This window comes from Pelobates fuscus, chromosome 6 (genome assembly GCF_036172605.1).
Source record: "Pelobates fuscus isolate aPelFus1 chromosome 6, aPelFus1.pri, whole genome shotgun sequence".
Taxonomy (NCBI): domain Eukaryota; kingdom Metazoa; phylum Chordata; class Amphibia; order Anura; family Pelobatidae; genus Pelobates; species Pelobates fuscus.
In genome coordinates, this window is record NC_086322.1 from 182397921 (window position 1) to 182413618 (window position 15698).

The following is a 15698-nucleotide window of genomic DNA, read 5'->3' on the forward strand; positions in this document are numbered from 1 at the left end:
GGTATTTGTTAAAGACTTGATCTGGTGCTATTCTTTCTATGCATACTGAAGGGTCAAATTTGAAAGCAGACTGCTTCCATTTCTTTCTAATTATCATTGTATCTGAGTCTCCAGCTGCAGATTTACATAATTTGTTTCCAGATTTCAGTCATTTGGTTGCATCTGAACAGGGTAAAATCTGATCTACATTTAATGTAATTCCGAGGCAGTACTGCAAAGTCTACACATTGATGAGTGATTTTGCAGTGTGAGTGCCCCCATAATACTGGAATATTTTTAATAATAAGGATTGGCGGGATTCTGATCTTTGTGAATAACCCTATAAGTAGTTTGATAGTTTAGTACTGTCAGTATCTCCAAGATAATTCGATATAGCTCAGCAGCAGTTCCTGAAATTATTGGGAAAATATAACAACTCAAAACACCAATTTAGATGTAAAAATATAGCAGTTTAGTGCCACCATATGGTCACATTGCACTATGCCCACCACTTTGTTAAAACATACTAAAATGTTAGATTTTTTTCAAAAACCAAAAGTGATTTATACATTTTAATGTTACTTAACAATTAATGAACATTGTACTGTAGATTTTGTGAAAGTGACAAGTCTAATATAACTTCTACTGTAGCTGTTACAGAAAATGTTCCAATTGAGCATAAACATATTCTGATGTCTACATCTGCAAACAATTTTATTATGCGATTTGTGAATTAGAAATTGTGCTCCATCTAGTGCAGCCCTGCTGTCAAAGGTTCTCTTTAGAAATTTATATTTCAAGATTTTTATTATAACAGAAAAGTTACAGATAAAGTGATGGTAACAAGTAGAGATTATAAAGATGTCTTAGAGTGAAACATTTTACACCATTTAAAGTTGGCTTTTATAGAAGACTTTTTATGGATGATGAAATGTTATTGCTATTGAGGCTTTAAACAAGAATACTATAAAATGAAAATATATACATGTTATTGAGATTGCATAAGAATTAGTGTTTTTATAAGAATGAAACTTCACAGAAAGTATGGGCAGAATTAGAACAAGAGGGCTTGCAAAGGTATCTGACAAGAAGCTTTTGCAAGCTGTGCTTAGATAAATCCCATTTAAAAATGCATTATAAATGCATGCATGTTTTCATGACTCTTTAAGTTTGAATTGCATGATTTTTGTAGAAAGAGAGAGAAGGCTGGATGATGCCATATACAATCTCTCTTTTGTCCAGAAAAGGAGATTACAATATACACAGATAAATACAAAAAAAAAAGAGCAAGTCGTTGGAGCTCTTTTAATCCAGGTACTTAGCTAGATAGCCCATGAGCATGCAATCTAAGGGTAAAAAATGGGAGTTGAGACAAGATGTAGTAGGGAGAATTTGGAGGTTATAGCCAGAGAGAATTAAAGGATATTTGCAGCCACTTGTAACATGTAAATAGAGTGAGGAAGTATTCGAGTAAGGTCTCAAGCATGATATAAAGAAAGAAAGAAGCATGCAGGATGAGAGGAAGGATTCGTACTGCTTAGTCAAAATAAAGTTTATCTGCTTTTTTGCTGTTTGCTGGTTTTATGGATTGGAGGCCTCTGGGCACTGGTAGAGATTAGACACCGTTGAATGAAGGTGCTTCATGTGATGCATTTTATTTGACTTTGCTTTAAAAGTTTACACGACTATATATACTGGAAGGAGAAAGGATAAGAGCATAAATATTTTAACACGGTCAATATAAATTACTTTGTTTTTACTATGTATTTTGGTGTCTTTTGAATACAGAAATAATGGTCATCTGAACATTCCAATAACTAATTTATGCACCAATCAATATGACTGAAAAATGTGTTGATTATTGTTTGACTCATGTTTGTAAAGCAACATGTGTTCATTATACAGAGAGCTCTTGATGTCCATACTATTATATTAATCAAAACATTTTCTAGAAACGTAGCTATTGGCAAGAGCAGTAGGATCTGCAAATTATACTTTATTTAGTTATGGAATGTGTGGTTTGTTCTAGCACCTACTGTTTCTTCTTGTTTAAAATATTATTGTTACATCTGTATACTGATGGATATATATCAAATATAAATGAATGTACATCAGAATAGCATTTGCTGGAATCCTGTGGATTTCAACAAATGTTTTCTGAGTTTATAGGGCTATGAAAATAGCATGGTGCTTTTTGTTCTTTGATAGAGATAAGTGTTTTATGAAGTACGTGCTTTAAACATACTGGGCACTGGATGGAATGGGATTTAAAAAATAGCTATTGCTGTGCAAAAAGACTTTGTGCTTGGCAGTTTAATCCCCCTGGCAGTCTGATTGCTACATAAGGCAAATAATCTGTGCTCTGTAAATAAAAGATCGGGTTGCTCTATATTGTAAAATCATTGTCATTAATAGGGCAAGACAGATGCATTGATTAGAAGATGAGCAAATAGTAAATTCTTAATTACAAGTAAAGTGAATTTGACAGAGATATGGATAAATACGTATTGTTAATGCACATACAATTTGCCCACATAGATGAATCTAAGGAATCCAACACCATTTATAATGATTTACCACAAAAAATATAAATATATATTTTGCTTTAACCCCTTAAGGACATATGACATGTGTGACATGTCATGATTCCCTTTTATTCCAGAAGTTTGGTCCTTAAGGGGTTAATCTATGCCCCAGGAAAAAAGTGCAGTAAATCACATTGCTGATCCACTAATCGCATCACATCCTGCGTTCATGTTATAATCATCACTACCTACAATGCTTCATATATAACAAATGCAGCACGTATATATTTAATTACATTTCTTAGGAAAATACAATTCTTTTAGAACTGAAAGAAAAAAAAAATCTGCTTTAACAGCTGTGTTTTTATTCTTATAATTCATATATTGTAATATGTCTCAAATGAGGTTATATTTTAGTATACTGATTGTATACAGTAATTAATGCTTGAAAGGGATGCATTTATTTAGTGAAATCACATGTGTGTTTCTTTAGCTCCCCAGAAATTGTACCTGCATGAAATATACTGACACGTCATGAACTCCAATTCAAAGGTGGTGACTTTGGCTCTCTGCTATTACCAAGGGTTATTAAGTGGTCATTGTTAGAAACAAAGAGTTAACAGCTTGCTGTTCTATTTGCAGTGTATCTTAACCCCTCATACTGGCAGTCTCTGATATACGTTTGCTGAATGAATTCTGGCTCCAGAGTGAAGAATAAAATTGAACACTAGACCTTTAAATAATAATTTAGTTTCCTGCATCTGAAATTGACATGTAGCAGCTGATACAATGTCCCCTGGGTAACTGCATCAATGAAATTAAAGTGATACAACCTGCTTATCCTCATATCAGCGTGCAGTCTCCAACACTCTAAGAGACTTTGCTTTTCTAAGGGCTGTGTAGGCAGGAGATGTGATGGGGGAGTGGTACTTACAGTCAGCCTGAGCATTGACTGGCTCCTTTAGTACTGCGTCCCTGGCTCCCAAGGACTTTAATTAGCAGCTTTCCAGTGCCTTGGATCATATGAGCCCTGCTCTAGAAGCTGGAAGACTGTCTCTGGCTCTGCTGATCTGCCTGAGAGCACCTTCGTGAACTCTGCCTACTGTGTATACACTCTCCATCCCTTTGCTGGGCGCACACAGCTGGGAGAATGTGGACTTTGAACTGCCAGAATATCAAAGCAACACCTTATCTCATCTGCTGAAAATGAAAGCGAAATAACACTTTCTCACAAAGAAAGTTTACACACACAAAAAAAGAAAAATTACAGCTTGACTTTGTAAGTTACTATTTTATATTGTTCTTCATACGTGCATTGCTGTGAATGCTACCTCGTGTTAATATAGCACACTATGTCTAGATATGAAGCTGTAGCTTACTTTTCATACCATATTGTCACTCTTTGAGTCATTGCAGGAACTGATATATGAATACAGCCCCTGTGAGGTTTGCAGAGCTCTGCTAATTTGTGTCAATATTGGTTTTCCATCAAAAAGTGAGTAAGCCTCACAGAGCGAGGATTTATGTGTCTGTCAGTAACTGGATGTCTCTGCTGGGGCATCGCTCTGTGTAATTAAGTGGGCAAATATGAGGCAGGCTATTCAAACAGTTAAAAGTTACACGTTATGCAGAGTCCATCGTTTAATTCATTGTAAAACATAACTCGAAGTATTTTCTATGAAATAACTTTTTATTTGTAATAATACTATGTGATAAAAAACGATGGTATTCCCAAAACGGCAATACAAATATACTTAACTAGCTGCCCTACATAAATCAGAGCACACCAGGAAATCGAGGGGGTAAACAGCAGCACCCAGATGTCTAATCATAGGACTGATTGTTCTTTTTATAACAGATGATAAATAGACACACTGACTTTATTCATTAACCTATGTAATCCACATAGAAATAACATAGGTTTATTCATATTAATACGTCGTGATGCAGACAGCCCTGGAGTAAGCAATTAAGGAGAATGTTTGAACTACTGGGCTTGACTTAATCCTCCTTTGAATTCAGACAATACATATTTTAATTGTGAATGGTGCTCCTATTTACACGGATGAAAATCAGACCTTCTGTTTGACTCATTTAGTGCCGATGACATAAACAGAAATATAGATTTTCCTCTATTTGGAGAGTGTGATATTATGTCAGTTCTCGAATCAATAAACATTTCGTTTTTCTATAGCTGACTAAACCTAATTGGAGTTGAAGATCACAACAGCCGTGGTGCCAGTGTGGTGCTCTCTGCTATACTGGAAACACGTAGCTGGTTAATGGTCATTCTTATATTAGTTAACTAGTAGCTGAAGAGCTTAGTTCCATATATAAATTGACTGTAGAACAGACCTCTATTGTCTCCGAAGCTTGCACTCTATATCTACTCAGATGATCAAAACGGCTCATTTACTCTAGCTGATTCCTAAATGTCTTTTATTGTATTTAACACTATTCTGTTTCGGATTAATCTTAAAAGCCCATATGTTGCAGTATATTATGCAAACCTGTAAAACGTGGTTTTAGGTGAGAATACTGATATAAAGGCACATTGCTACTGAGGCTTGTACTTGGCTCATGCATTTCAAAGAAATGAGAAATGTAACTTTAGAGATGGAGAGAACATTTAGTTTTGCTTGAGACATTCCATACGGGTTATACATAAAGAGCAAAAGAGAAAAGTTCAAATAGTGTGTCAATCAACATGGATTTCAATGGAATTGTCCTACTGACTGCTACTCTTCTAGAACTTAGAATGTATACATTGACTCCATTCCTTCCACCTGACTTGTAGGACAACATAAGATAATATATCACGTAATGATGACTATTTGTGGCTAAAACATATTACATATACCTAGAAGGCAGTAGTGGCATTTAATCATTTGGGATTCATCGATATATTTACATGAATTCCTAGACCAGTTGCTAAATACTCATTTTCAGCCCTCCGATATTTGGGGTAGTCAGAACATTTTTACTAATCCTGTCTTAGTTCACTGTTTATGGTCCTCCAGTCTCACATACTGATATTGTTCCCAGAATTCCCGTCTAAAGTCATAGCACAATACAACAGGCAGGATCAAAAACTTAGTCTGTTAAAGAAAGCATTGCAAACAAGGTATGTGTTGATAACACATTACTCATAGCAAAGAGATCATTTGGAGTAATGCATTTTAGACAGCTTGTGTCCATTTTAGATTGCAAATTGTAAATTGATATTCTCATCTACTAGGCAACAAGCCAGCTAAGATGGATTGTGGTTGCATTAAAACAGAGAGAATGCTTGACTCTGACCACCCTTTCTGTAGATGAAAGCACAAGTATTGAATATAGTCTGCACCTTCACATCTCTGCCACACAACTGTGGCCCCTGCTTTATTATTGCTGAAAGCTCTAGTGAAGATAAAATTGCTCACTAAAATTGGATTTTCCAGCACTGTTTTAGATTGTCAATTTTCCAGCAGTATAGCACCTTACTCTAGTTTGTAAGCCTAGCCATCTGCTCTAAACATATCCGAAAATATCTCCTGTATGAAATTATAAACAAATAGCGTTAAAACAATACATCACATATTAAAATACTAAAGGAGGCCCACAGAACTACCCTCCCATTCCCCCCCCCAAAAATAAGATGCTTTGATGTAGTCTCAAAGGAACACACCGAGCACCATAAAAAACAGTGTGCTGTAAGGCTTGTGATGCCACCAGTGCCCAGGCACCCTCCCAGGGTATGTAGTCAAACAATTTGCAAATTGGGTCCGCCAGGTACCAATCACCTATTTCAGGAGAGCCAGAAGCAGTGCAGGGCTTAGCTGTTTTGTTTAGAGCACTCAGATAATGCCATTAGTAAAATGCCTGTTTGACCTGAAAGACGTAGCTTAGTATTGCTAACAGAAACTCTCCTGAAGACAGTTTAACTTGTAACCCTGGCAGGGTGCCAAGACCACTGGTACCATGTCCAATACAGCATGCTGTGGTAGTTATAGTGCTTGAAGTGTTCCTTTAAGTGAGGAATCAAGTCCCCACTTTACACATAGCTGGAGGAAGGAGGTAATGTTGTTTTTCTGTACTCAACTGACTTGGCGCACTATGTAAATGTAAGTTAAATGGTATTTTTTGCATGAATGTTCGTGACAGCATTAGAATGAGGAGTGAAGAGAAGGGAGTGTTTCGTAAACTTTCTCCAGAACTTTGTCCCAGAACTCTGATCTACTGTTTAAAATGCACTTGTCCTTCAAAAATGCCAGCTCTTTATACAGCATACAATTTCATCTACTGAAATACATTTTAATAAACAAATTGCTAGGGAATTTTATTTTTACATCAAGATTTTAGGTGTTATCTTCTTGTCAACAGTGAACTGCTAGTATAGTGGCTGCAAAGAGTGCAATGCTAGTGCATCTTCCACAATGACTATAGCTGTATGCTATCTACTGTTCTTTTCTGCAGCATTATTGCTACTCAATCCCCAAAAAGTCACAGTGGGCATCAGGATTGGCTCCACGACTCGGATTTCCAATTAGGAAGAGAAGTCACCTGCCTACAGGCATTTGTCCTGTAGGGACACCTTTTTATAGCACCTATAATATGCCTTTTTGTAGCATAGATGGGCTGGTTGTCATAGATAAGTACCAGGAGACTTGACAAGTTCCACAGTAGTCCACCTCAGTCTACTATGCTTGAGAGCAGAGCTGCAGAAACAGTTATAGAGGAACTTGTCACAGTTCCTCCAATGTCTGTGCACGTGGCTGTACAGGAAGTGAAAGGGATGACTTCCCATCTCATCTTCCCTTGTTTTCAGAAGAAGCAGGGACAGCTTTGAGTGATATACACTGCTCATGCAGCTCTACTAGAAATCATATGAGGTTGAGTACTTATAAATTAATATCAAAGTGAGCGAATACAAACTCACATTTAAAGGAGCCTTTTAAAGAGATAAAGACTCCAAACATGCTGACCTCTGTGCCCTTGAGGTGGCAGCAATACCTTATTTAATGATGGTGTAATTAAACACTTGCAGAAGTTGATATAAAATGTAATACAAACAAGGAGAGCCAAATGGTGCAATATTGTTTTGTTTAAAACCACTTAAAACAGGTGTCCCCAAAAAAATCCTGCTCATCCTAATTATGAGCCCATAAATGGCTGTCTCCAAGTTTGCAGTCTCATTGTCAAATATAGGGTGACAATGCCCTCTTAGGAACCCAGGGTGCAGTTATCAGGAAGGAATCACTAGTAGATGATGATATCACCAAAGATGTATTATAAATAATGAAAAAGTAATTATTTATTACTAGTAACAATGATAGCAAATACATATTAGCAATAATAAACACCCCTTATACCATAACCTTTCCCTCTCAAGTTTAAGCCATTTTTCAGCACTTTAACAATAAATGCCTTATGTAATCGCAAACATTAACCTGTCTCTTACCTTATAGGTAAACGCCACTGCCGATTCACAAACGTTGCAATGCCATGCAATGACAAGTCTTTGCAAGGCAGGTGCTCTGTGTTAATGGACAAAAGTGCTAATGTCTTTTAAAATCTGTACTTTTTGTAAAATGGAAAAAGAGGATACACTCTTCACTCATAAATGCTTGGAGTGTCCACTTAAACCTCCCTTTTCCCTAGTCACATCTAACATGTTCTTGAACAACGCATGTATTTATACAGCTGCATACACCCAAAGATTCAAAATGTATTTAATACGCTCAGAAATTTACACATATGCAGTTGTCAAATTTGGATATATGAATTTTGGCACCACAGGCACCTGCCATGTAAATCCAGCCTTGATTGGCTACATCTATCCCGTTCCATTCCAACTATTACATTGTAAATCCCAGCTTACTTAATATGTGTGTGAGAGGTGTGAAAATTCAATTAAATGTAGAAATCCACACCTCTATATCCTGCAAATGGGCATCTCCGTATTATGTCTCTGGCAATCCTTGTTAGTAGCTGTATCATTTGCACTTAGCAGTCAGCATAGAGAAAGGACAAATTAAACAATGCTTTCTATTTGCCCTCCTCATTTGCAATGTGTGTCCTGGCTGTTCCTAAACTGAACTGGGCTGTGGTGACATTTCCAAAATCTAATATAAATTTAAAAAAAAATGAGTTCTTACAAGAAAAAAGTTAGAGGTGAGTTTCAGTGTTTTAACAAAGTAATTTTCAAAGAAGCAATGGTTCTTCCGCAAATTACCTAGGCCAGATGTGGTGGAAGTTGCTGTCCCATCACATTTTTATGATTAAATAGACACTTCCCTTTCTGGAGGATGCCATCATAATGTGATGGCTATGGAGCCATCTGCAATTTGTTCTTGTCATTTGTAGAATACTATCTGTCTTTAAAGACAGTGCCATGCCACTTCAGCTTGCTATAATAGACTTGGCAAACTACATCTGATCGGTAGAGGAGAAAATTTATTTTTCATATAAAGCTTTTATTTATTTTTTCTCTCTCCTTGCTTTCTCCCTCCTTCCTGTGATATTGGTGAATGGTTCTGCTGGGTAACCTTGGGTCCTGACATTTTTCTGGATGTTACTTTTACATGTACCACCTACCTAGAGATTGTTGCAGACCACATACAACCCTTCATAGAAATTAGGTTTCCTGATGGCCATAGCCTATTTCAGCAGGATAATGCACTCTGCCACATTTCAAAATTGTTCAGGAATGGTTTGAGGAACATGACAAAGAGTTCTCCGAATTCCTCAGATCTCAGTGTAATTGAGCATCTGTGGGATGTACTAGAACAAATCCCATAATCCAAATCTTATCCGATGGAGTCCCCACCTCGCAATATGCAGGACTTAAAGGATCTGCTCCTCATGTTTTGGTGCCTGATATCACAGCACATGTTCAAAGGTCTTTTGGAGTCCATGCCTAAACACACCAGAGCTGTTTTGGCTGCACTAGGGGGACCTACATGATTTTAGGCAGGTGGTTTTAATGTTGTGGCTGATCAGTGTGTATATATACGTGCAGGGCCGGCGCATATAGAGGCGCTCTCTATAGAGAGCCTCAGGCGGCTGTAGCTCTGCCCGGCCCGGCGCGTCCACTAGGTTGCACCGGCCCGGGGGTGCAAGATATGAGGGATCAGCAGGAGGAAAGTGAACAGCGCTCCCTCCTGCCAGTCCCTCAATGTAGCGTGGCCGAGTTCCGCTCCGGTCCGCGGTACAGGAGCACTTCCTCAGTGAGCACTTCCTGTCAGTCCGGCCGGGTACAGGAAACAGAAGCTCCTGTACCGCGGACTGGACCGGAGCTCGGTCATGCTACACAGGGTAGGGGAGGGGGTGAGGAGAAAGGGGGGAGGGGACACAATGTAGCGAGGGGGGTGAGAGACCACTATTGGAGGGAGGTGGGAGTGAAGAGAGACCACTATGGGAGGGAGGGGGGGGGGGTGGAGGAGAGACCACTAAAGGAGACCACTAAGGGAGGGAGGTAGGAGAGTAGAGACCCCTAAGGGGGAGGGGTTGAGGAGAGACCACTAATGGGGTGGGGGAGAGGAGAGACCACTAAGGGACAGTGGAGGAGAGATACTAAGGGGTAGGGGAGAGCTCTAAGGGACAGAAGGGAGAGCTCTAAAGGACGGGGTTAGCACCAAAGGATGGGGGGGAGGGGGATAGGAGAGAGCTCTAAGGGACAGGAGGGGAGAGCTCTAAGGGATTGGGGGCAGGGGAGAGCTCCAAGGAACAGTGGGGCAGGGGAGAGCAATAAGCGACAGTGGGGCAGGATACAGCAGTAAGGGACAGGAGGTGAGAGCAGTAAGGGAAAGGGGGCAGGGAGATCACTAAGGGACAGGAAAGGAGAGCACTAATGGGATTTTCCAGCACTGTTTTAGATTATGTCAATTTTCCAGCAGTATATCACCTTACTCTAGTTTGTAAGCCTAGCCATCTGCTCTAAACATATCCGAAAATATATCCTGTATGAAATTATAAACAAATAGCGTGCAGCCACCTGGTCCTTGAATGGTTAAAACAATACATCACATATTAAAATACTAAAGGAGGCCCACAGAACTACCCTCCCATTCCCCCCCAAAAAATAAGATGCTTTGATGTAGTCTCAAAGGAACACACCGAGCACCATAAAAAACAGTGTGCTGTAAGGCTTGTGATGCCACCAGTGCCCAGGCACCCTCCCAGGGTATGTAGTCAAACCATTTGCAAATTGGGTCCGCCAGGTACCAATCACCTATTTCAGGAGAGCCAGAAGCAGTGCAGGGCTTAGCTGTTTTGTTTAGAGCACTCAGATAATGCCATTAGTAAAATGCCTGTTTGACCTGAAAGACGTAGCTTAGTATTGCTAACAGAAACTCTCCTGAAGACAGTTTAACTTGTAACCCTGGCAGGGTGCCAAGACCACTGGTACCATGTCCAATACAGCATGCTGTGGTAGTTATAGTGCTTGAAGTGTTCCTTTAAGTGAGGAATCAAGTCCCCACTTTACACATAGCTGGAGGAAGGAGGTAATGTTGTTTTTCTGTACTCAACTGACTTGGCGCACTATGTAAATGTAAGGTAAATGGTATTTTTTGCATGAATGTTCGTGACAGCATTAGAATGAGGAGTGAAGAGAAGGGAGTGTTTCGTAAACTTTCTCCAGAACTTTGTCCCAGAACTCTGATCTACTGTTTAAAATGCACTTGTCCTTCAAAAATGCCAGCTCTTTATACAGCATACAATTTCATCTACTGAAATACATTTTAATAAACAAATTGCTAGGGAATTTTATTTTTACATCAAGATTTTAGGTGTTATCTTCTTGTCAACAGTGAACTGCTAGTATAGTGGCTGCAAAGAGTGCAATGCTAGTGCATCTTCCACAATGACTATAGCTGTATGCTATCTACTGTGCTTTTCTGCAGCATCATTGCTACTCAATCCCCAAAAAGTCACAGTGGGCATCAGGATTGGCTCCACGACTCGGATTTCCAATTAGGAAGAGAAGTCACCTGCCTACAGGCATTTGTCCTGTAGGGACACCTTTTTATAGCACCTATAATATGCCTTTTTGTAGCATAGATGGGCTGGTTGTCACAGATAAGTACCAAGAGACTTGACAAGTTCTACAGTAGTCCACCTCAGTCTAATATGCTTGAGAGCAGAGCTGCAGAAACAGTTATAGAGGAACTTGTCACAGTTCCTCCAATGTCTGTGCACGTGGCTGTACAGGAAGTGAAAGGGATGACTTCCCATCTCATCTTCCCTTGTTTTCAGAAGAAGCAGGGACAGCTTTGAGTGATATACACTGCTCATGCAGCTCTACTAGAAATCATATGAGGTTGAGTACTTATAAATTAATATCAAAGTGAGCGAATAAAAACTCACATTTAAAGGAGCCTTTTAAAGAGATAAAGACTCCAAACATGCTGACCTCTGTGCCCTTGAGGTGGCAGCAATACCTTCTTAAATGATGGTGTAATTGAACACTTGCAGAAGTTGATATAAAATGTAATACAAACAAGGAGAGCCAAATGATGCAATATAGTTTTGTTTAAAACCATTTAAAACAGGTGTCCCCACAAAATCCTGCTCATCTTAGTTATGAGCCCATAAATGGCTGTCTCCACGTTTGCAGCCTCATTGTCAAATATAGGGTGACAATGCCCTCTTAGGAACCCAGGGTGCAGTTATCAGGAAGGAATCACTAGTAGGTGATGATATCACCAAAGATGTATTATAAATAATGAAAAAGTAATTACTTATTACTAGTAACAATGATATCAAATACATATTAGCAATAATAAACACCCCTTATACCATAACCTTTCCCTCTCAAGTTTAAGCCATTTTTCAGCACTTTAACAATAAATGCCTTATGTAATCGCAAACATTAACCTGTCTCTTACCTTATAGGTAAACGCCACTGCCGAAATAAAAAAAAAAATAGTAGCTATATCCTCTTCTAATTCAGCTCTGACTTTCTGTGGATGTCGATTCACAAACGTTGCAATGCCATGCAATGACAAGTCTTTGCAAGGCAGGTGCTCTGGGTTAATGGACAAAAGTGCTAATTTCTTTTAAAATTTGCACTTTTTGTAAAATGGAAAAAGAGGATACACTCTTCACACATAAATGCTTGGAGTGTCCACTTAAACCTCCCTTTACCCTAATCACATCTAACATTTTCTTGAACAATGCATGCATTTACACTGCATACACCCAAAGATTCAAAATGTATTTAATACGCTCAGAAATTTACACATATGCAGTTGTCAAATTTGGATATATGAATTTTGGCACCACAGGCACCTGCCACGTAAATCCAGCCCTGATTGGCTACATCTATCCCGTTCCATTCCAACTATTAAATTGTAAATCCCAGCTTACTTAATATGTGTGTGAGGGGTGTGAAAATTCAATTAAATGTAGAAATCCACACCTCTATATCCTGCAAATGGGCATCTCCGTATTATGTCTCTGGCAATCCTTGTTAGTAGCTGTATCATTTGCACATTGCACTTAGCAGTCAGCATAGAGAAAGGACAAATTAAACAATGCTTTCTATTTACCCTCCTGATTTGCAATGTTTGTCCTGGCTGTTCCTAAACTGAACTGGGCTGTGGTGACATTTCCAAAATGTAATATGAATTTCAAAAAAGATGAGTTATTACAAGAAAAAAGTTAGAGGTGAGTTTCAGTGTTTTAAAGGACCACTATAGTGCCAGGAAAACATACTCGTTTTCCTGGCACTATAGTGCCCTGAGGGTACCCCCACCCTCAGGGACCCCCTCCCGCTGGGCTCTAGAGAGAGGAAAGGGGTTAAAACTTACCTTTCTCCAGCGCTGGGCGGGGAGCTCTTCTCCTCCTCTCCTCCTCCTCTCCTCCCATTCGGCTGAAAGCGCACGCGCGGCAAGAGCTGCACGCTCATTCAGCCGGTCTCATAGGAAAGCATTATCAATGCTTTCCTATGGAAGCTTGCGTGCTCTCACTGTGATTTTCACAGTGAGAATCATGCAAGCGCCTCTAGCGGCTGTCAGTGAGACAGCCACTAGAGGATTTGAGGGCTGAATTAACTCTATTATAAACATAGCAGTTTCTCTGAAACTGCTATGTTTATTAAAAAATGGGTTAACCCTAGCTGGACCTGGCACCCAGACCACTTCATTAAGCTGAAGTGGTCTGGGTGCCTAGAGTGGTCCTTTAACAAAGTAATTTTCAAATAAGCAATGGTTCTTCGTCAAATTACCTAGGCCAGATGTGGTGGTAGTTGCTGTCCCATCACATTTTTATGATTATATAGATACTTCCCTTTCTGGAGGATGCCATCATAATGTGATGGCTATGGAGCCATCTGCAATTTGTTCTTGTCATTTGTAGAATACTATCTGTCTTTAAAGACAGTGCCATGCCACTTCAGCTTGCTATAATAGACTTGGCAAACTACATCTGATCGGTAGAGGAGAAAATTTATTTTTCATATAAAGCTTTCATTTATTTTTCTCTCTCCTTGCTTTCTCCCTCCTTCCTGTTATATGGGTGAATGGTTCTGCTGGGTAACCTTGGGTCCTGACATTTTTCTGGATGTTACTTTTACATGTACCACCTACCTAGAGATTGTTGCAGACCACATACAACCCTTCATGGAAATTAGGTTTCCTGATGGCCATAGCCTATTTCAGCAGGATAATGCACTCTGCCACATTTCAAAATTGTTCAGGAATGGTTTGAGGAACATGACAAAGAGTCCTCCGCATTCCTCAGATCTCAGTGCAATTGAGCATCTGTGGGATGTACTAGAACAAATCCCATAATCCAAATCTTATCCGATGGAGTCCCCACCTCGCAATATGCAGGACTTAAAGGATTTGCTTCTCATGTTTTGGTGCCTGATATCACAGGACATGTTCAAAGGTCTTTTGGAGTCCATGCCTAAACACACCAGAGCTGTTTTGGCTGCACTAGGGGGACCTACAAGATTTTAGGCAGGTGGCTTTAATGTTGTGGCTGATCAGTGTGTATATATAAGTGCAGGGCCGGTGCATTTAGAGGTGCTCTCTATAGAGAGCCTCAGACGGCTGTAGCTCTGCCCGGCCCTGCGTGTCCATTAGGGGGCACCGGCCCGGGGGTGCAAGATACGAGAGATCAGCAGGAGGGAAGTACACAGCGCTCCCTCCTGCCAGTCCCTCAATGTAGCGTGACCAAGTTCCACTCCGGTCCGCGGTACAGGAGCACTTCCTCATTGAGCACTTCCTGTCAGTCCGGCCGGGTACAGGAAACAGAAGCTCCTGTACCGGAGACCAGACCATGCTACACAGGGTAGGGGAGGGTGGTGAGGAGAATGGGGGGAGACAATGTAGGGAGGGGGTGAGAGACCACTATTGGAGGGAGGTGGGAGTGAAGAGAGACCACTATGGGAGGGAGGGGGGGGGGTGGTGGAGGAGGAGACACCACTAAAGGAGGTGGGGGGGTGGAGGAGAGACCACTATGGGAGAAAGAGAGGGAATGGAGGAGAGACCACTATGGGGGGGGGGGGGGTGAGGAGAGACCACTATGGAAGGGAGGAGGGGGTGGAGGAGAGACCACTATGGGGGGGGGGGTGAGGAGAGACCACTAAGGGTGGGGGAGAGGAGAGACCACTAAGGGTGGTAGGGGGGTGGAGTAGAGACCACTAGGGGAGGGTGGTGAGGAGAGACCACTAAGTGTAGGGGAAGAAGAGAGACCACTAAGGGTGGGGGGAGAGGAGAGACCATTTATGGAAAGGGGGAAGAAGAGGACAGAACACTAAGGGAGGGGGAGGAGAGTTGAGACCCTAAGGGGGAGGGGTAGATGAGAGACCACTAATGGGGTGGGGGAGAGGAGAGACCACTAAGGAACAGTGGAGGAGAGACTCTAAGCGGTAGGGGAGAGCACTAAGGGACAGGAGGGGAGAGCTCTAAGGGATTGGGGGCAGGGGAGAGCTCTAAGGAACAGTGGGGCAGGGGAGAGCAATAAGGGACAGTGGGGCAGGATACAGCAGTAAGGTACAGGAGGGGAGAGCACTAAGGGAAAGGGGACAGGGAGACCACTAAGGGACAGGAAAGGAGAGCACTAAGGGACTGGAGGGGAGAGCTCTAAGGGACAAGAGGGGAGAGAGACTAAGGAAGGAGGGAAAGAGAAGCACAAAGGAGCTGGTTGGACACAGCCCCTATCCGACCCCACAAACTCTCTATTTCACACTACACACACACAATG

At 40.8% G+C, this 15698-nt stretch overlaps 1 protein-coding gene across 1 annotated transcript in view; it reads left to right on the top strand.

Moving 5' to 3' along the window:
- Nucleotides 1–3544: 3544 nt before the first annotated feature.
- NPY2R (neuropeptide Y receptor Y2) overlaps nt 3545–15698 on the top strand; it is an 81682-nt gene continuing 69528 nt past the window's right edge. Inside the window, exon 1 of the mRNA XM_063458549.1 lies at nt 3545–3783. The gene's annotated coding sequence lies outside the window, so the exon portion shown is untranslated. The remainder of the gene's footprint in view (nt 3784–15698) is intronic.